The sequence below is a fragment of the Pristiophorus japonicus genome, chromosome 11 (assembly GCF_044704955.1).
Source record: "Pristiophorus japonicus isolate sPriJap1 chromosome 11, sPriJap1.hap1, whole genome shotgun sequence".
In the NCBI taxonomy this organism is placed as follows: domain Eukaryota; kingdom Metazoa; phylum Chordata; class Chondrichthyes; family Pristiophoridae; genus Pristiophorus; species Pristiophorus japonicus.
The window spans coordinates 85,914,103-85,934,307 of NC_091987.1; the positions used below are offsets into that span (position 1 = coordinate 85,914,103).

The 20,205-nt window shown below is 44.8% G+C and overlaps 2 protein-coding genes across 5 annotated transcripts in view; one reads left to right on the plus strand and one right to left on the minus strand.

Moving 5' to 3' along the window:
- The window catches only part of LOC139276137 (NXPE family member 3-like), a 62,203-nt gene extending 47,391 nt beyond the window's left edge, over window positions 1–14,812 (minus strand). For 2 of the 4 annotated variants that reach the window (XM_070893660.1, XM_070893658.1), the window contains exons 1-3: window positions 14,349–14,812; window positions 8,590–8,867; window positions 8,388–8,451 (exon numbers count right to left, since the gene is read on the minus strand). The gene's annotated coding sequence lies outside the window, so the exon portion shown is untranslated. The remainder of the gene's footprint in view (window positions 1–8,387; window positions 8,452–8,589; window positions 8,868–14,348) is intronic. The other 2 variants (XM_070893661.1, XM_070893659.1) reach the window with 1 other exon arrangement.
- Window positions 1–20,205, plus strand: part of rpl24 (ribosomal protein L24) — a 257,054-nt gene that overhangs the window by 21,019 nt on the left and 215,830 nt on the right. The window lies entirely within an intron of this gene.

Here is a 20,205-nt window from a genome sequence, read left to right on the forward strand (position 1 = left end):
CATTCCATTCGCCTTCCTGATTACCTGCTGCACCTGCAAACTAACTTTTTGGGATTCATGCACAAGGACCCCCAGGTCCTCTACACCGCAGCATGTTGTAATTTCTCCCCGTTCAAATAATATTCCCTTTTACTGTTTCTCTCTCTTTTCCCCCCCCCCCCCCCCCCCAGGGGGATGATCTCACATTTTTCGACATTGTATTCCATCTGCCAAACCTTAGCCCATTCGCTTAACCTATCTAAATCTCTTTGCAGCCCCTCTCTGTCCTCTACACAACCCGCTTTCACTAATCTTTGTGTCATCTGCAAATTTTGTTACACTACACTCTGTCCCCTCTTCCAGGTCATCTATGTATATTGTAATAGTTGTGGTCCCAGCACCGATCCCTGTGGCACACCACTAACCACCGATTTCCAACCCGAAAAGGACCCATTTATCTCGACTCTCTGCTTTCTGTTAGCCAGCCAATTCTCTATCCATGCTAATACATTTCCTCTGACTCCGCATACCTTTATCTTCTGCAGTAACCTTTTGTGTGGCACCTTATCGAATGCCTTTTGGAAATCTAAATACACCACATCCATCTGTACACCTCTATCCACCATGCTCGTTATATCCTCAAAGAATTCCAGTAAATTAGTTAAACATGATTGTCTCAAGATCCTCCCTTCCCACATTCCCATGACCAGCAATTTTTGGCATGGTTTTTGTGTCTTCCACTGTGAAGACCGAAGCAAAATAATTGTTTAAGGTCTCAGCCATTTCCACATTTCCCATTATTAAATCCCCCTTCTCATCTTCTAAGGGACCAACATTTACTTTAGTCACTCTTTTCCATTTTATATAAAATCGGTAAAAGCTTTTACTATCTGTTTTTATGTTTTGCGCACGTTTACTTTCGTAATCTATCTTTCCTTTCTTTATTGCTTTCTTAGTCATTCTTTGCTGTCGTTTAAAATTTTCCCAATCTTCCAGTTTCCCACTAACCTTGGCCACCTTATAAGCATTGGTTTTTAATTTGATACTCTCCTTTATTTCCTTGGTTATCCACGGCTGGTTATCCCTTCTCTTACCGCCCTTCTTTTTAACTAGAATATATTTTTGTTGAGCATTATGAAAGAGCTCCTTAAAAGTCCTCCACTGTTCCTCAATTGTGCCACCGTTTAGTCTGTGTTCCCAGTCTACTTTAGCCATCTCTGCCCTCATCCCACTGTAGTCCCCTTTGTTTAAGCATAGTACGCTCCGTTTGAGACACTACTTCCTCACCCTCAATCTGTATTACAAATTCAACCATACTGTGATCACTCAGAGAGGATCTTTTACTAGGAGATAGTTTATTATTCTTGTCTCATTACACAGGACCAGATCTAAGATAGCTTGCTCCCTTGTAGGTTCTGTAACATACTGTTCTAAGAAACAATCCCGTATGCATTCTATGAATTCCTCCTCAAGGCTACCCCGTGCAATTTGATTTGACCAATCGATATGTAGGTTAAAATTCCCCATGATTACTGCCGTTCCTTTTTCACATGCCTCTATTATTCCCTTGATTATTGTCCGCCCCACAGTGAAGTTATTATTTGGGGGCCTATAAACTACGCCCACCAGTGACTTTTTCCCCTTACTATCTCTAATCTCCACCCACAAATGATTCAACATTTTGTTCATTAGAGCCAATATCATCTCTCACAACTGCCCTGATATCATCCTTTATTAACAGAGCTACCCCACCTCCTTTCCCTTCTTGTCTATTCTTCCGAATTGTCAGATACTCCTGTATGTTTAATTCCCAGTCTTGGCCACCCTGCAACCACGTTTCTGTAATGGCCACCAAATCATACCCATTTGTAATGATTTGTGCCGTCAACTCATTTACTTTATTTCGAATGCTGTGTGCGTTTAGGTAGAGTGTTTTAATACTAGTTTTTAAAACCATGATTTTTAGTTTTGACCCCTCCTGCAGCCCCTTTATATTCATACATAGTGTCCCTTCCTATCACCTTGTGGTTTACACTTACCCCAATGCTACTCTGCTCTGTTGCCTCCTGCCTTTTGCATTCTTCCTGCCTTTTGCATTCTTCCTTAGGGTCCTGTTCATCTGCGCTCTCACCCACTCCAACAAGCTCAGAGCCCTCTCCTGGGTACCGAATACTCCTCGCATTAAGCTACCGAGCTTTCAGGCTTGCCTTTTTATTACACTTTGACCCTTTAGAATTTTGCTGTATATTGGCCCTTTTTGTTTTTTGCCTTGGGTTTCTCTGCCCTCCACTTTTACTCATCTCCTTTCTGTCTTTTGCTTCGGTCTCCATTTTGTTTCCCTCTGTCTCCCTGCATTGGTTCCCATCCCCCTGCTATATTAGTTTAACTCCTCTCCAACAGCACTAGCAAACACTCCCCCTAGGAAATTGGTTCCGATCCTGCCCAGGTGCAGACCATCCGGTTTGTACTGGTCCCACCTCCCCCAGAACCGGTTCCAATGCCCCAGGAATTTGAATCCCTCCCTGCTGCACCACTGCTCAAGCCACATATTCATCTGCGCTATCCTGCAATTCCTACTCTGACTAGCACGTGGCACTGGTAGCAATCCAGAGATTAATACTTTTGAGGTCCTACTTTGGCACTTGGCGCACACATGCATGATGATCTTCCTATGGTTGCAGACCAGCTGCACATTGATGGAGTGGAAGCCCATGTGGTTGACAATAACTCCTGGATGATGAGGGGGTGCCTTGATGGCCACATGTGTGCATTCGATGATGCCCTGCACCCGTGGAAAGTCAGCCAGAGTAGCAAAGCCCAGCGTGCGCTCACCAACACTGGCTTCATTAGTGGCAACGTTGATGTAATTGGCCGACTTCTCAAATAGGGCATCGGTCACCTGTGTGATGCATCTGTGGGTGGCCGACTGCGAGATGCCACAAATGTCTGCTGCAGATCCATGGAAGGAGCCCGAACCAAAGAGTTGAGGGCGCTGATGACTGACAGCCACAGGGAAGGATTGTCCACCAGGTCCTCTGGGCTACATCTCTGGTTCAAGCAACCTGCAAATGCCTGCGATGACCGGCCACAATAGCCTGAGTTGCCTTTGGCACTGCTGCTCAGTCATGTTGAGGAAGCGCATCCTCTGCCTGTATACCCTGTTTTGGGGATATCACCTCCGGCACAGTGCAGCCCTATGCTGATGTCCTCTGTCCTGTGCAGCATCAGGTAGAGACAAAGGTTGGTGGTGTTATTGGTGTTGGGGCAGATCATGGTCCAATTCGGAGGATCAAGGTGAGACAGTATAAATGTCAACTATGCTGATGTAATAGATGGCAGGTCAAGTAGCGATCAGAGAAACAATCCGTCAATGGTAATGGCATGATAGGTTGCACCAAAGAGGTGACAGTGGATCCCAATTTTGCTGAAAACACTTGAAATCTCTAGAAAGCTAAATCTGTGCTGACAATGTATTCAACAACAGCATCTGCCTTAGCAAAGTAACCAGGTGTCAGATGGAAGTATTTTTTGTGCTTTTCATGCTGTACACTAATGAGCTGGATCAATGACCACTGAACTCCCGCCTCAGGTTAACAGACCTGGCTCCCGAGCTGCAAGATTCCCGTGGTCAGTCAGGGAAATTTGAAAGTTCGGGTCTGACAAGTACCAAATTAGCTTGGCTGCCTCTGCCGTTCGGGGTCGCTGTCGCGCTGACAAACGCACCTGAGGGAAAGGCATGTGGGGACGGGATGACTGTGGGTTCCCGACCCACAGAGTTATTTTAAATTTCCCTTCTGACCCACCTCCAATCCCGTCCACACAGCCCCCTGAAAATTCCGGCCACTTTCTCAGGTTAAAATGGGTACAGTCATGATATTCATGTAAACCAAATAAATAAGGATTCATCACTAAATTTGTTCAAACACAACAAATGAGTAGTTGCCTCTGGGTGAGTACCAGAATTCCTTTTAATTATTGGTTTAATTTCAATCTCTATTTATCCATGGAGCACTGTTCTTTGAAGTAGCCCTGTTCATCTGATAGTATATTTATTTTGTACTCAATCCAGCTCACATCTGAAGATTTCCCACTGCCCACAATCTGTTTTCTAACTTTCTTGCTGAACTATTTGACCCAGATTCCCTTGCTGAAATTTTTTTTTTTTTTTAAAAAGCTGATGTCACCCAGCTTTACCTCACCACCACCTCTCTCGATCCCTGCACTGTCTCTAATTGGTCACATTGTTTGTCCGGCATCCAGTACTGGAAGCCATTGTCACCGGTCTCTGCCACTGTCTCCATAGCTCTCCCTGACCACCGAGAGGCTGAAGCAGACTGTTCGCAACCTTGGCGTTCTTTTTTACCCCAAGGTGAGCTTCCAACCATATATCCGCTCCCTCACCAAGATTGTGTACTTGCACCTCTCTATCACCCGACTCCTCCCCACCTCCACTCATCTGTTGCTCAAACCCTTATCCATGTTTTTGTTACCTCTAGACAGGACTCAACTTACTTTTCTACCTCTTTCATCAGGTACTGTCCCTCTCAACTTCAAATCAGCCATCATCATCCCTCGTCTCAAAAGATAAACCCAACCCTGGACCCCTTCTGTCCTTGGAAACTACTGCCTATCTCTAACCTCCCTGGAATGGAATCTTGGCCTGTATTGCAAAGGGGATGGAGTATAAAAGGAGGGAAGTCTTGCTACAGTTATACAGGGTATTGGTGAGGCCACACCTGGAATACTACGTCCAGTTTTGGTTTCCATATTTAAAGAAAGGATATACTTGCTTTGGAGGCAGTTCAGAGAAGGTTCACGAGGTTAATTCCAGAGATGAAGGGGTTGACTTATGAGGAAAGGTTGAGTAGGTTGGGCCTCTACTCATTAGAAATCAGAAGGAGAGGTGATCTTATCAAAATGTATAAAATTATGACAGAGCTTGACAAGATGGATGCAGAGAGGATGGTTCCACTGATGGAGGGAGACTAGAACTAGGGGGCATAATCTTAGAATAATCTTAGAAAAACTGAGAGGAGGAGGAATTTCTTCTCTGAGGGTTGTAAACCTGTGGAATTTGCTGTCTCAGAGAGCTGTGGAAGCTGGGTCATTGAGATAGAGAGTTTCTTAACCGATAAGGGAATAAGGGGTTATGGAGAGCAGGTAGGGAACTGAACCCAAGTCCATGATTGTATTAAATGGTGGAGCAGCCTCGAGTGGCTGTATGGCCTACTCCTGCTCCTATTTCTTGTTATAGTTTCCCTTTTTTTGCCAAAGTACTTGAACATGTTATCGCCTCACAAATCAGTGCCCCTCTTTACAGAACTCCAGGTTTGAATACCTCCAATCAGGTTTCTGCCCCACACAGTACTGAAACAGCTCTTATCAAAAGACACAAATGACATCTTATGTGACTGTGACAAAGATAAACTATCCCTCCTCGTCCTTTTTGACTTTGACACAGTTGACCACTCTATCCTTCAACGCCCCTCCACCGTCATCCAGCTGGGCAGGACTGTGCTCACCTGGTTCCATTCTTATCTATTTCATCGTAGCCAGAGAATCACCTGCAATGGTTTCTCTTCACATTCCTGCATCACTACCTCTGGTGTCCCTCAAGCATCTAACCTTGGACCCCTCCTATTACTCATCTACATGCTACCCCTTGGCGATAACATCCAAAATCACAGCATCAGTTTCCACATGTATGCTGACGACACCCATCTCTACCTTGCTACGACTTCTCTCAACCCCTTCTCGGTCTCTAAATTGTCAGAATGCTTGTCCGACATCCAGTATTGGATGAGCAGAAATTTCCTCCGATTAAATATTGGGAAGACCAAAGCCATTGTCTTTGGTCCCCGCCACAAACTGCGTTCCCTAGCCACTGACTCCATCCCTCTCCCTAGCATCTATCCGAGGCTGAACCAGACTGTTCGCAACCTTGGCGTCATATTTGACCCTGAAATGAGCTTCCAACCATATATCCACGCATTAACTAAAACCAACTATTTCCACCTCCGTAACATCAGCTAATCTGCTGCTGAAACCTTCATCTATGCTTTGGTTACCTCTAGACTTGGCTATTCCAACGCACTCCTGGCTGGCCTCCCATGTTCTACCTTACGTGAACTTGGGCATCCAAAACACAGCTGCCCGTGTCCTAACTCGCAGCAAGTCCCATTCACCAACCACTCCTGTGCACACCAATTCCCGCCATGAGCCAGGCCCAGGGAAATTCCAAAAAAACTCTCAAAACACTCAAGAATTAACAAAAACTCCGATCACCCTCTTCTTGCAGGTCTTGATACCCACAGGCACCGCTGCTCCTGTGTCCGCAACGCAGGTTCCCCATGGCCGTCTTCCTTCAGCCAGAACACGATCACACCAAAACTCCAAAGCACAGCAATCGCGGCACCCCCAATCTTGCACGCCGGCGGTCCGCCTAAAACCGCAGGCGCAAGACCCTGGCGAAACTCTGCAAACGGTACTTTCCAAACAAAACTGCTGCCCAAAAACCAGACACGCACAGCGCAGTCGTCCGGAATCGGCTCCCCAAGCCAGTCGGCTTCTACCCCCAAATCAAATCATGCAAATAGGGAGCTGCGATCAGATCGCAACGCCCCATGACCCCGAACCGAGTCAACCCAACCTCACCCGACATGTGACCAGAGCTGTGAATTTTGCGATTTTAAGTTATGATTTTAATTAAAAAATACCTGTACATTTTAAACTCAGCATTTTTGTAAATTAATTTGTGGGCATTAAACATTATAGGGCGACCCAACCTACCCCACCTCAATCCCATGATCAGACCCTACCTGACCCACCTAGAGGATGTCATAGTACATCAGTCATTGAAAGTTGGCATGCAGGTACAGCAGGCGGTGAAGGCAGCAAATGGTATGTTGGCCTTCATAGCTATGGGATTTGAGTATAGGAGCAAGGAGGTCTTACTGCAGTTGTACAGGGCCTTGGTGAGGCCTCATCTGGAATATTGTGTTCAGTTTTGGTCTCCTAGTCTGAGGAAGGACGTTCTTGCTATTGAGGGAGTGCAGCAAAGGTTCACCATACTGATTCCTGGGATGGCTGGACTGACATATGAGGAGAGACTGGATCAACTGGGCCTTTATTCACTGGAGTTTAGAAGGATGAGAGGGGATCTCATAGAAACATATAAAATTCTGACGGGACTGGACAGGTTAGATGCAGGAAGAATGTTCCCGATGTTGGGGAAGTCCAGAACCGGGGGATGCAGTCTTAGGATAAGGGGTAGGCCATTTAGGACTGAGATGAGGAGAAACCTCTTCACTCAGAGAGTTGTTAACCTGTGGAATTCCACACAGAGTTGTTGATGCCAGTTCGTTGGATATATTCAAGAGGGAGTTAGATATGGCCCTTACGGCTAAAGGGATCAAGGGGTATGGAGAGAAAGCAGGAAATGGGTACTGAGGTGAATGATCAGCCATGATCTTATTGAATGGTGGTGAAGGGCCGAAGGGCTTACTCCTGCACCAAAGCAAAGAGGAAGCATAGTTCATTGTCAATTGCCAAAAAAGTGGAGTTACTCGAGTGAGAAGATTGCGAGAGAAGATTGCGAGAGAAGTGTGGTGTTGGAATCTCCACCATTTATGATATCAGAAAACAGAAAGAACAGATCAAAGTTTTATGCAGAAAGTAATGTTCAGAAAGATATGAGCAAGAGAAAAAGTATGCATAAGCCAAAATATGATGATTTGGATCGAGTATTGATGGAGTGGTGGCGACAGAGGCGAAGTGGAAAAAGTTCCTTTTTTCTGGCCCAATGGTGGTGCAACAAGCCAAGATATTCCATGCACAACTGGGGATTGAAACTCCATGCGAGGACTCTTCTGGTTGGCTAGCCAAATTTAAAAAGCGTCATGGCATCAGGCAACTGAAAGTATGTGGTGAGAAAGCCTCAGCAGATCATGAGGCAGCTGAAAATTATATAGATGAGTTCATCAAGCTAATTGCTGACGAAAACCTTTTGACTGAACAAATGTACGATGCCGACGAGACAGCAAAAGGCATTAGCAGAAGAACTGCAGCCAGCAGGTGTAATAAACGGCAAAGATAAGTTGACTGTGCTTGCTGCTGCAAATGCGGCTGGGACACAAGTGTAAGCTTATGGTCACTGGGAGAAGCTAGTGTCCAAGATGTTTCAAGGGTTTGAGTATTGCCAGTGCACTATTATGCCAATAAGCAAGCATGGGTACCCAGGGTAATCTTTCCGAACTGATTTGAAAAGCATTGTGCCCCTCAGGCAAGTGCTCATTGCACGGAAGCTGGCCTTGAGGAAAACTGCAAAAAATACCTGCTGCTAGATAATTGCTCAGCACATCCTGACGATGACCTTTTAGTAAAGAATAACATCCATGGAATCTACTTACCTCCAAATGTTACGTCACTGATACAGCCAATGGACCAAGGAATTTTGAGATCAATGAAGTGTCTCTACAAAAACAAATTTATGAGGTGTTGGCTTAGTGCTGTGAACAGAGGCATGGGAATAAAAGCATTCTCAAAAGATTTCTCTGTGAAGGACACCATATGGGCATCTGCGGATGCATGGAACTTGGTAACTACAGATACCTTGGTCAATGCTTGGCATAACATCTGGCCAGCAACTGTCGTCGTCGTCGATGAATTTCAAGGCTTTCAGCAGTCCAGGGAGAAGGAAATGATTGCTCAACTTTTAGATTATGCAAAGCTGCGCAGGAATTGAATGAGGACGATGTCGAAGTAGTCATGGAGATAGACAACGCTGCTCCCGTTGTGCATGCAGTGACAGATGAAGAAATTATGGACATGGTTTTGCATCCAGAAGAAAAGGATGAAAGCAGTGCGGATGACGATGCTGATGTTGATGCCTGTAATCAAGTCAAAAAAGTGCCCATTGACAAAGCAATCAATCTTTATCAAGAATTAATTAACGCCTTAGAGCAATGAAACTGCATAAATGAGGAGGAAATAATGCCGGCATAGAGAATTCAGGAAAAATTAATCAAAGAAAAGCCCAAATTATTTAAACAAGTAACATTAGACAATATCTTTCAAAAGATGTTGCAGCAGAAGACCCAAGACCTACAGCTTGCAACTACACTAGTAATTTCCACATTTGATAATCCTATTATTGGCCCATCATTAGCCCCAGACATCATAGCTGAGCCCTCTACCTCAAGCACAACCTCCAGCCAATTGTAACTGTACCTATTTCTGTGCAGCTTACTTCTGAAGTGGAGCACAGGAAGGAAGATTATTCTTTATACATGACAGGGTGAAGCCAAGCGTAGACAACGGAAGGAGCGTACAACCACCCAAGCACCCAACCCACCTGTCCTTCCAACCACTGTCTGCCCAACCTGTGACAGAGACTGGATCCCACATTGGACTCATCAGTCACCTGAGAACTCATTTTTAGCATGGAAGCCAGTCATCCTCGACTCTGAGGGCATGCCCAAGAAGATTCTGCTTTATACCTGTACAGGTACTGTTTACCAAATAAAAGCCTTAATTACTGTTTTATATTTCATAACTGTACTGCTTACCAAATAAAAACCTTTAATTATATTTCATGCTTTGAGTACATTCCTTTTCATATTTGAAGATGGTAGCAAACTAGGAGGGACAGTGGTATGTATCAGAAGAGGTAGCTCACAAATTACAGACTGCATTGGATAAAATATGCATCTAGACAGATAATTGAAAGCTAAAATGTAATACTATACAGTAATGACAAATCTAAAAAGTGCTGCACACAAGAAAAAGTAAGTGACACCTGTATTCCATGTATAGTGTAAAAATAGTGAAGGATAAAACCAAAAGACATCCAGGAATCTTAGACTCAATGCTCAGCATGTTCAACCAATACAGAACATTGGTTCCCACATGCATGCTACAGTATTAATATTTGATTAAAATATTTTTGTGTAGGCTGTACCACAATTTTTCTGAACAAAAATAAATCAAACTGAATAAGATTGCAATAGAAAAAAGAATACAATATCAGTATATATTCTGCTCTTTCACAGAAAAGTCCTCTCTTTCTCTCGCGTTTTCTCCCTCCCTCCCCGGGTTTTGCTGAAGGGTTGTGGATTCGGGACAAAAGACATTCCGGAACATCATTCGTCTTCTACAGGTACCAACACACTAGGTCCAAATAAAACCTTTCCATTTGGGGAATTTAGGAATTGGAGGTCCAAGATTTAGATGCAATTCCAATCTTGCAAACATCCTAAAATCTAGTCTGGATAATGATTGCCAAAAAGTAATAGACTGTCCAATCAGTTTCAGCAAGGCAAAACAATACTGTAGATCAGACTAGCTTCAGATACAGGAGGCTCAGGATTAACAAAAACGCAAGAGAGAGGGAGAGCAACAAAGGACTTAAGAAAGACCTTCCGAAGGACTACAGAAAGACATCCCGAAATCCGGAACGGCCTCGGTCCCGAGATTTTCGGATGCTCAACCTGTAATCCACAAAAGCACAGAAACAAAAAGTAACAGGAGTAAGCCTTGGTAAAGCTTGTTTCACCATTCAATTAATTCAAGGCTAATCTGTACTTCAAATCCAATTACAAATCTTTGTTCCATACCCCTTAATACCGTACCCCAATAAAATTCTATTGGTCTCAGTCTTAAAAATGTTAATTGACCCAGGATCCACAGGAGCAGTTTCAGATTTCCACTCCCCTTTGTATGAAAAAGTGCTTCCCGATTTCACTCTTAAATGCCCTAGCTCTAATTTTATGATGTCCCCTTGTTCTGGATTCTCTCATGCGAGGAAATGGCATCTCTGTATCTACCCTCAACCATCTAAACTGAGGAATACAAACCAAGTTTATGGAACCAATCCTCATAAGTTAAAATTTAAAATTTCAACCGCAGTATTATTCTGGTGAATCGGCATTGTAGCCCCTTCAAGCCACGTCAATCTTTCCTGAGGTTCGGTGGCCAAAGCTGAATGTAGTATCCCAGATGGGCTGTGACCAACAAAAGTATCACTTCCTCACTTTTGTATTCCAACCCCCTTAAGATAAAGGCCAACTTTCCTTTTTGATTACTGCATACATTCTAAAAACAAACACTGACTACATGCATTAACTTTATTCTCTATTTTGGGCTAAAGTTACCCAGTATTATTACTCTCTTATTCTTGCACATCTGTCTGAAATGTCTGCAGATTTCCATCACTGTGTCATCTCCATTGTTTGGTGGCCTGTATTGCACACCAAGCACTACAAGAACACAAGAGTTAAGAGCAAGATTAGGGCATTCGGCCCCTCGAGCTTGCTCCGCTATTCGATAAGATCATGGCTGATTTCTATCTCAATTCCACTTTCCTGCACTGTCCCCATATCCCTCAATTCCCTTAATATTCAAAAATCTAGCGATCCCTGTCTTGAATATACTCAAGACTGAACCTTCACAGCCCTCTGGGGTAGAGAATTCAAAAGATTCACCACCGTCTGAGTGAAGAATTTCTCCTCATCTCAGTCCTAAATGGCCGACCTTTATTCTATGACCCCTGGTTCTCGATTTCCCAGCTGGAGGAAACATCCTCCCTGCATCTACCCTGTCAAGCCCTGTAAGAATTGTGCTATGTTTCAATGAGATCACCTCTCATTCTTCCAAACTCAAGAATATAGACCTAGTCTACTCAATCTCTCCTCATAGTACAATCCCACCCCCCACCCCCACCCCATCCCAGGAATCAGTCTGGCAAACCTTCAATGCACTCTCTCTATGGCAAGTATATCCTTCCTTAGGCAAGTTGAACAAAACTGTACACAATACTCCAGGTGCAGTCTCACCAGGGCCCTATACAACTGCAAGAAGAATTCTTTACTCTTGTACTCAAATCCTCTCGTAATAAAGGCCAACATACTTTTTTTTAATTGCTTTCTATACCTGCATATTAACTTTCAGTAATTCATGTACAAGGATACCCAGGTCCTTCTGAATACCAACATTTTCCAATCTCTCACAATTTAAAAAATACTCTGCTTTTCTATTTTTCCTACAAAAAAGTGGATAACTTTACATTTCTCCACATTATATTCTATTTGCCATGTTCTTGCCCATTCACCTAGCCTGTCTATATCCTCTTGAAGTCTCTTTGCATCCTCCTCACAAGTTACATTCCCACCTAGCTTTGTATCATCAGCAAACTTGGATATATTACATTTGGTCCCCTCATCCAAATCATTGATATGGATTGTGAATAGCTGGGGCCCAAGCACCATCCCACTCGTTACAGCCTGCCAAACCGAAAATGACCTGTTTATTTCTACTCTCTGTACCACTATATCACTTTTTTTTTTAAACTGTACCATTTCCTTTTCTTAAAAAAAAACTCTTAATTCTTGTACGCCTAAAACGGCACTTTAAAAAAAAAAACACTTTATTTCCTTTTTCAGGCAAGAACTATACCATTTCACTTTTTAAAAAGAACTTCTTAACTCTTCCATTAGCATTCAGTCTTAAAGTAGCCTCCTAAGTCATCGTTATGTTCCCATGCAAGTTTTAAATTCGAACCTTGATAGAATGTTTTAACAACAACCACCAATCCATATTCTCTTTTCTCTCCCTATCTCTATTGAAAATGTTATAAGAATATTCCAGTCCTAGTCCAATCCAAACACAAGCTAAATCTCAGTTTTCGCTACTACAGGTATACACTCACTGACTGAAAGGGTGGTAGAGGTAGAAACCCTCATCACATTTAAAATGTGCTTGAAAGTGCACTTGAATTGCCATAACCTACAGGGCTATGACCAAGAGCTGGGAAGTGAGATTAGGCAGGATAGCTCTTTTTTGGCCAGCACAGACACAATGGGCTGAATGGCCTATTTCTGGTCCATAAATTTCTATGATTCTATAATTCGATATCTTAGCCCCTCCTTGGTTATTGATGATATTCCTCACATTTCTTTTGAATGCTGTCTCAACTTTTTTGGAACATTGACCAGTTTATCTTGGCTCTCATTTAAATTTTTTCTCACTTCTACAACAGTGCATTGTATTCTCCAATAGTATTCAGGTATAGTATCTTTCATTACCTCATCGCCTATTACTATTTACTTCACTGAGCTTTTGGCTTCTATTCCAACCGTGTTATAAATCTTGCTCACCCTTTCTAATCCGAAAGTTAAACTTTCCCCATCCACTTGCCATGTTAATTTAAATTCCCCCACTGCTTATAGCTACTCTTTTTGCAACATTGATGCCACTTTGTCCCTTCGGTGTAGGCTTTCTTTATTACACAACCAGTTCTAATGCCCCAAGATAAAGAGCGCATCCCTTCCGAGACTTGAGCACAACACCTAAACCGACACTGCAGTGCTGTACTGAGGGAGTGCTGTACTGTTGAAGGTGCCTTATTTCTGATAAGATATTAAATCAAGGTCCTGTGTGCCCACTCAGATGAATATAAAAGATCTGATGGATCAAAGAACAACAGGGAGTTCTCCCCAAAGTCCTGGCCAATATTTAATCGCTCAACCAACATCACGAAAACAGATTAACTGGTCATTACCGCATTACTATTTGTGGGATCTTGCTAGGCTGTGGCAAGGCCATGAAGGGATTTTAAAGCAAAGAAGATGAGTGTTTTAAAATCAAGGCATTGCTGGAACAGGAGCCAATGTAGGTCAGTGAGCACAGGGGTGATGAGCGAACAGGACTTGGTGCGAGTTAAGATATGGGTAGCAGAGTTTTGGATGAGATTAAGTTTATGGAGGGTGGAAGATGGGAGGCCAGCCAGGAGAGAATTGGAAGAGTCAAGTCTAGAGGTTGCAAATGCATGGATGAGGATTTCCGCAGCAGATGAGCTAAGGCATGGGGTGCAGAGAGGCAATTCTACAGAGGTAGAAGTAGGCAGTCTAGGTGATAGAATGGGCAAGGGGTCGGAAGTTCATCGCAGGGTCAACTAGGACGCCAAGGTTGCGAACGGTCTGGTTCAGCATCAGACAGTGACTAGAGAAAAGGATAGAGTCGGTGGCTAGGGAACAGAGTTTGTGGAGGGGGATGTCAGACAAGCAGCGTGACAAATCAGAGGCAGTGGAGGGGTTGAGAGAGGTAATGGTGAGCTAGAGCTGGGTGTCATCAGCCTACATGCCAAACCTGACGTTGTATATTCAGATGATGTCGCCAAGAGGCATCGGGTAGATGAGAAATAGGAGGGGGCCAAGGATAGATCCTTGGGGATTCCAGAGGCAAATGCTGCAGGAGCAGGAAGAGCAGCCACTGCAGCTGTTTCACTAGCTACGACTGGATGGACAGAAGGAAATGACATATATTATGAAAATAAAACATTTAGTCGGCTAGCAGCAGGAAAAGAAAATACTTACTTAAAATCAACTAAGGGTGGCACATGATCCTTTAAGATGCATGAATCAATGTTCGTAGAATTGTAAGACTGATGGAAGAAACTAGATAGGCGAAGCAAGACTGTCACCAATCCAGGTATGAAATGAGCAGTCCAATTATATCCACCCGACACCAAAAGCCCAGCTCTTTTTTTTCAGAAAAATAGCAGCACATTTTTTTCTTCCACTTGCTCGTATACTTTACGATAAGAAGACACACCAAAGAAAACATTAGAACTCAAGTCATGTTCCCTCGTTTGCACTGGGTAATGGGCAATAATCCTTCAAGCCGGAGACAAAAATATTGGAAAATGCGAATGTGAAGCCTGCGAGAAGCATTGCAAGTGCTCATCAAATAATGGCAATAATGTCCTGTAACTGTAGGCTTTGCCTTATGTGCAAAGCCCAAAGCCCGGCCCCCGCAGCTCCCGCAGTCACGAGCCGCACTGAGCCCCGTACAGGCTCATTGACAGCACCAGCTGTCACTAATCACGCTGTGATAGTCCGGCGCCCATTGGTTCTCCGAACCGTTACCTGCTCTCGTCTAATCAGTGCACAGTTATCCCTCATCCCAGCCAATCCGGTGAGAGGAGGGCGAGCTGGCCGACGTGATGGACGAGGCAGAATCTCTGAGCTGCGGAGCGGCCAAAGACAGCTGATGAATGGCAGCAGCAGCATCCAATCGCATAGCGTGGCCACTGCAACACCAGCAGCTGCAAATGCACTTTATGCCGCAACTTCCCCTTCCCGCCTCTCCACTGCCAGCGGGCGAATAACATGCAGCCAAAACCATTTCTAATCCCTCTACATTTCATCAATTAGCCCACTGCAGCAAAACAAAATCATAGCTGATCGAAAAGCGTCGGTTATAACTCTTTTTGGAGTTCACCTGCAAAAACATAAAACATTAAACGGTGCCACCCGACCTGGGTGACACTCCAGACATTTACAAGGCCCTTTTTTTTTTGTTTTTTTTGTGTTTTTCTTTTTTTGGTTTTTTTTTGGGCACTAAAATCACAATTTTCCCCAGTGCCCCCTATAAAAGGGGAGGGGGACACTAAAAGCACCGGCAATTAAAACAAATTAAACTTTAAAACGTAAAATCAAATTAAAATTTGGTTGCCGGGCGTGATGATGCACTCCAGTCCCTCCGGTGCCCACCTCTCGCGGAAGGCCGCGAGCGTACCGGTGGACACCGCGTCGGTTATATCCTCGTCCTTTCGCTTACCAGCTGGGTAATCAGGTTGCAAACCAGTGGAAAAAGACACATTTACAATGTCCTGCAGCCAGATGCAGTCATACAATCAGAGAATGGTTACAGCCCGTCGAGCCTCAGCTAGTCCCATTCCCCTGCCCTTTCCCCGTAACCCTGCAAAAGGTTTTCCTTCAGGTACTGATCCAACTCCCCTTTGAAAGATGAAATTGAGTCTGCCTCCACCACCCTTTCAGGCAGTGAATTCCAGATCTTAACCACTTGCTATAAAAAGTTTTTTCTTACATCGCCTTTGTTTTTTTTTGCCAATCATCTTAAATCTGTGTCCTCTGGTTCTCGACCTATCCGCCAATGGGAACAGTTTCTCTCCATCTACTCTGTCTCGACCCCTCATGATTTTGAACACCTTGGGCTAGACTTTCGGCACATCTTCGCCCATTTAGTGCTCATAAAAGCGGCTATCGCCCATTTTTGCTAAAAAGTGGAAACTAGCACCGGATTATCGCCCATTTATCAGCAGCCCAACTTTGCTCTCTGAGAATAGCGATATGAGCGGTTTTGCAATTTTTCTCCAATTAAATTATAATTTGCTTTTCTATTTTTTCTGCCATTTTCCCACATTATACTCCATCTGCCAAATTTTTACCCCGTCTATATCCTTTTGCAGATTTTTTGTGTCCTCCTCACAATTTGCTTTCCCACCCATCTTTGTATCATCAGCAAATTTGGCTACATTACCCTCGGTCCCATTAATAGATTGTAAATAGTTGAGGACTCAGCACTGATCTCTGTGGCACCCCACTAGTTACTGTTTGCCAACCAGAAAATTACCCATTTATCCCGACTCTCTGTTTTCTGTCAGTTAGCCAATCCTCAATCCAAGCTAATATATTACCTCCAACCCCGTGAACATTTATTTTGTGCAGTAACCTTTTATGTGGCACCTTATTGAATTCCTTCTGAAAATCCAAGTACACCACATCCACTGGTTTCCCTTTATCCACCCTGTTCATTACATCCTCAAAGAATTCCAGCAAATTTGTCAAACATGACTTCATCTTCATAACTCCACGCTGACTCTGCCTGACTAAATTATGCTTTTCCAAATGTCCTGCTATTGCTTCCTTAATAATGGACTTCAGCATTTTCCCAACGACAGATGTTATATATGTAGGTCCTTCCCTCTTATTAGCTTTAGGCCCCTGACAGCCTTAATCCGGCCCTGCTGTGGATGCTGGATCAATTGAAATTTTTAAGACTGAGGTCCATATATATTTGTTAGGTAAGGGTATCATGGTATATGGAAAAAAGGACGATCAATGGCGTTGAGGTACAGATCAGCTATGATCTAATTAAATGCTGGAACAGGCTCGAGGGGCTAAACGACCTACTCCTGTTCCTAAGTGCTTCAGTTATCGTACCTAAGCTGCCTCACCTCAACCGCACACTATAACTAATAGTCACACACACCATTGCTGTTTCAGCCATATTGAACATTAGAATGGTCACCCAGCCAGCTTTATTAACAATAAAGTTGGAGTGTAATAAAATAGAATAGAATCGCTTAAACAATAAGGGGATAAGGGGTTATGGGGAGCGGGCGGGGAAGTGGAGCTGAGTCCATGATCAGATCAGCCATGATCTTATTGAATGGCGGAGTAAGCTCGAGGGGCTGTATGGCCTACTCCTGTTCCTATTTCTTATGATCTTATGTTCTAATATTAATTAATTGCAAGTAAAGTTTAAATCACAAGTTAATAGTGTGACATAGGGAAACATGCAGTACCTTCCTACCAAAGACATTGTACCTGTGAGAAGGGCCCATTGCCATGGTAACAAGATAGCTTTGTTGGACAAACTCATAGATTGCCGAAGGAGGTGCTGGAATTTGCATGTGGGTCACCCCTGCTGTCAAATTAGTTCACACATATTTTTTGTCACCTTTGCAGAAAAAACTAGCCTGCAATCAGGCGGGGCTACACAAAACGGGCGGTGGTCCACCCAAGACTATTCCTCTCACGGACCACAAGGGACGTGCCGCCGCCCTGACGGGGGTGTATGATCGCACCATCACGTGCATTGGTGCCAAACTAGTTGTCCCGGAAGGTAAGTCTGCATAATCCCTGGATTGTACTGCGGTCATGTAATTCAATCTTATGACAATATAATGTCGAATGCTGGGAGTCAGAAATGTTATTAGTTGTGACCTGATATTTTGGTTAATTGCACTGTGCCACTTGGAAACCAAACTGTTTGGGACTGAAGTTTTGTTGTGCCATGTACTTTCTCTATACTTTGCTTATGACATTTTGATGTGATGATTCTCAGTAAAAAATGTTTGTTCTCCACATAAGCCTGCGCAATGTGAATTGCTCTGATGTTACCTCTGACCCCTCCCCTCCCCTGTTGCCAACCATTAATGTTATGTTTTTAAAATTGCAGAGGTGGAGCCGCCTGCCACTCCCAGAGAGAAGTCATTGCAGGGGAGACAAAATGAAGAGATGGTGGTGGAAGAGATGGAGGAGATGGTGCTGGAGGAGCTGCAGGAGAGCACTCCTCAAAGCGTTGTAACACTGGTGATGAATGAGGAGGGAGGGGTGGCGGGACTTCAAGGGTCGTTTCTACCTGCAGCCACCAGTTCCTCGTTGGAATCCAACTTTCTTGGATTCCGGTCTGAGGAAGTGGGACCAAGCGGACTGCAACAGTGCACACCGACCCCCGTGGTGAATCAGCGGCGGGTGATCCACCAAAGTGGTAATGCTGCGCAAATGGCAGATGCTAGCCTGGACATGGTGGGACTGTCCAGGATGAGCATCGACTTGAATCGCGAGCTCCTCCAGTCCATTGCTGGTTTATCCGAAAACATCGCTGCTTTAGCTGCCCACCAATCGGAGGACATGGCGGAGCTGATTGCCGCGGTGAGGGAGAACACCCAGACTGCCAATGCCAATACAATGCGGCAATCGACGATTGTGGGATATGGCACTGCACCCCAAGGTGCCATACCACCAATGGTGACAGCACCTGATCGTCAGGAGGAACCAGTTTACTCTGACTTTAAAGATGGGTCCTTAGCACCTCCATCTTCTCCAGAAGCCCCCGAACATAGCGCTGCCATTCTCGTTCCCCACCCCGCCCCCGCCCCCGCCCCCCCCCCCCCCCGCCTCAGCAGTCACGCTTGAGGTGTTCTGCTGTTGCAGAACGTTCTGGTCCCGACGTGGGCAAGGCCAGGGGTATTGTTAACGGGAGGACGAGGAAGAGGTCAGGGCCAAGGGTCGGGGGGGATTGGGGAGGAAAGGCGTTGGGAAAGGTGGCCGCAGGTAGAATTGTGGGAGGGTGCAGGGTCTTTTCAGTGGTGTTTATACTGCTGTTGATGTTGTTGTTCGTTGTTTATAATGTTTGTTGTTGTCAAAATTTGTATTCATAAAAATTTTTATTTTATTACATTATTAATGTTTTAAAAAAATTACTACTTTTATATAAAATGTTATTCAACTCAACCATTATTGTACTGTGTCTCATTCACTTCTGGGAAGGGGCAAATAGTGATTAAACCTCCCTTATCCAGGACTCCCTTATCCGTGACCACCCCTCGTTCGGCATCACTCCCGCCGCCAGGGGGCGCATACGCAGAATGTGGCCAGGTCCTCTGACATGAACAAATTAAAGCCCTTCCTTGCTGCTGACACCCCCAATCGCTGGCCTGACCCCGCGATGCACTGCCCCACCGGCCCCACGATCTCTCTGCCCCCAGCCAGCCAGCCCCGATATCCCCGATCACTCCACTGCAAACTCTGCTGGACTCCCGACTCCGCGATCTCTTCCACCGCCACCGATTCCCCCCCCCCCACCTCCTCTCGCCGCGGCCTTCTTCCCAGCCACACTCCCAGCCCCAGCCAGTCGATATCCCCGACTGCTCCACTCCACTGCAAACTCCAACGGACCGGCTGTCGAACTCTGCAAATTTTATTTTACTTACTGAGAAAGAGATGAGCAATGAGAAGTTATGACTGGTGTTGGCGATCCTTTCCACCATGGATGATTCCACCCACCCCACGGCCTTACTTGCTGCCGCACTCCCAGCCCCCAGCCAGCCAGCCCCGATATCCCCGAGCGCTGGCGAACGTCCAAAACATGCAGATAATCGTAACTTTGCCTACTTGTATCAGCAATCTTTCCAGCACTTTCCTTTCATCTGCACAATTTTCATCTGGAAAACCTAATGCACTGTATGATCGGGGATATCGGGGCTGGCTGGCTGGGGGCTGGGTGCGCGGCAGAGAGATCGTGGGCAGGGGGGGGGGTGGATCGCGGGGTCAGGCCAGTGATCGGAGTTCATGAAAGTTGTAAAAATTACGCTTAATGTACACAATAATGTGTGTACTTGGTCGCTATGGCACAGAAATGAAGACACGGTCTGTTTTTGACCGATGATTGACACCAATGAAGTTGTAAAAACGGTTTGTATAGCGTTGCTCCCCTTATAACACGTGACCTTCCCACGTCCGGCAAAATCCCTTATTCGGCACAAGCCAGGTCCCCAGAGTGCGGATAAGGGAGGTTCAACCTGTATATCCCATTTGACAACTTTTAGGAAAGACAACTTTAAATGTGTGATTGACAGTT